Source organism: Etheostoma spectabile, chromosome 22, assembly GCF_008692095.1.
Source record: "Etheostoma spectabile isolate EspeVRDwgs_2016 chromosome 22, UIUC_Espe_1.0, whole genome shotgun sequence".
NCBI lineage: Eukaryota > Metazoa > Chordata > Actinopteri > Perciformes > Percidae > Etheostoma > Etheostoma spectabile.
The window spans coordinates 16751506-16753692 of NC_045754.1; the positions used below are offsets into that span (position 1 = coordinate 16751506).

The following is a 2187-nucleotide window of genomic DNA, read 5'->3' on the forward strand; positions in this document are numbered from 1 at the left end:
TTACTGTGCAATATTTATTTATTATTTAATTCTTAACCATTTCATTTCATTACAGTGCAATGTTTATTATGTATTTATTATTATTTAGTACTTGATTTGGTGTCGACACTGTAAAGGGGTGGCTTCAATCTCATTGCACAGGTATATCACTTGAAATTCTTGTTATGGTTTAGTGTTTATGTCCTGTGTTATTCTTTAGTCTGTTTCCTGTATATGTTTCTTCGCCTGGTTCTGTCTTGTCTTGCGTTTTTTTGTAAGGTTTTTTGGTCTGGTCTGCTACGTGTTCTGTTTCCTGTTTTATTTTGAAGTCTGGTCCCTGCCTCGGCTTGTATTTAGTTCTACTTCCTGTGCTTTCCCGCCTCCGTGATTACCTGATGTTTCCACCTGTTTCCCAGCCCTCTTGTCACCTGCCTCTTGTTATCTCATTACCTCCTGTATTTAGTCTTTGTGCTTTCTTTGCCCTGTGTCAGATTTTTGCTGAACACCTTTTGTTGGATTAGGCTTTGTTTTTGTTTTTAAACCTTCACCTTGGAAGCTCAACTTTGCCTGCCTGTTCTCTGCTTTTGGGTCCTCCTTCATTCTGCATAACTATTCTATTCTGTTTTTTTCTCTCCACACACACGCACTGCGTTTGGCCTTGAAGGCCTCCGTCTTCTTCCCGCTGACAGAGTCAAAGCTGCTGATTCCTACAGGAGTATACATGGTCTATCTATCCACCTTCACATCTACAGAGACATCACTTAATAATAAAAAGGAACTGATATGACACATTGGAAATAAACCACCAAATCTTAATTTAAGTTGGAATTTGATTTGATTACAATATGTACACGACTTCTCTTGTCCAGGAATTTCATAACTGGTAGGAAGATAGAGTTCCAGTGACTACTTAGGTTTTAAGTGTAGAAACAATTATGTAGAAATATACTACAATGGAATACATTAAATGTAAATGAGGTAATACTTTGTTGATCCCAATAGAGCATTATTTTGAGTACATTACTGCACATTCAAGTGTAACATTGCAAGTCATCACCTATTTTTCTGTAATGCATCGACCCTGTAATCACAGTTTTTTTTTCACCATAACTGTTATGAATTACAGTTGTCATTTTTTTGAAACCAGCTTACTTTAATCCTGTTAAATGTAAACCTTTTCTCCCACTGTCACCACACACACACTGAAACACAGAAAAACCCATGCCTACAAGACAGCAGACAGGGAGGCGGGCAGGCAGGGCATCACACATGGCTGATCCTGCACACTCACAAACAAATGCACGCACACACGCACGCACAAACAAAAGCTGCATATTAAAAAGCACGGTAAATGCCTGTCGAGCTGAGTGTGTGGTCAACAAGACATCTCGGCGTCTCTGTATGGATAAATGAGTACACGTCTTTTTTCAGCCATTCCTGCTGAATTGACAGCAAAGTAGAGATGATATCCCACATAAATGCACACTAATACTAACAAACTCTGACACACACACACACACACACACACACACACACACACACACACACACACAACCTCAGAATAATTTATAAGCACCAAAGTCAAAAGGAGTGCCAAATGAAACGATGCACATACTAAAGGTTTTACGTAATGAGTTCAGGGTAACTTTGGCACAAAGCGGGGCCCCTTCATCAAAAACACAAACACATCAGGATTGAATATGTGGACTATAGCAGGGAAATACATTTCTTTGACTAACAAAGCAACAATAAATACAACAAATCCAAATGACACATTATCCCTCACGGCCAATCAGTAACATATTTATCACCTTGTTTTGACCTGTAATCATGGCGCTCCCCTGGGCTAATCATTGTAATTTAGAAAATGCCAAGAGCAGCAACGAGACGCATCATATTTCCACATTTTGTTAAGATGTAATCAGAGCTGTCTGATGAATAACTGATGGATGGGTGACATGGATAAACAAACAGACAAAGCCACTACTCACAAAATAGTAAGACAAAGACAAACACAAACAGATAACACGTGTGTTCAACATTTCCGGCAGGTGTCCTATTATATAAGCTCTGGGGAGACATTACCTTTCACAGCATTTGTTAATAAGCACATTTCTCTGCGGTCTCTCTGTGATTCTGGCCCGCTTTCCTCTGTTCTTTCTCCACACCTAGCTTTTTGGAATCAGCCTCTTTCTTGCTCTTGTCTTT

The 2187-nt window shown here is 39.3% G+C and overlaps 2 long non-coding RNA genes across 2 annotated transcripts in view; one reads left to right on the forward strand and one right to left on the reverse strand.

Annotated features, from left to right (window-relative positions):
- LOC116672126 (uncharacterized) overlaps nt 1-2187 on the reverse strand; it is a 23734-nt gene that overhangs the window by 5810 nt on the left and 15737 nt on the right. The window contains exon 3 of the long non-coding RNA XR_004327470.1: nt 999-1002. This is a non-coding gene — a long non-coding RNA (uncharacterized LOC116672126). The remainder of the gene's footprint in view (nt 1-998; nt 1003-2187) is intronic.
- LOC116672130 (uncharacterized) overlaps nt 1-2187 on the forward strand; it is a 19638-nt gene that overhangs the window by 892 nt on the left and 16559 nt on the right. The window lies entirely within an intron of this gene.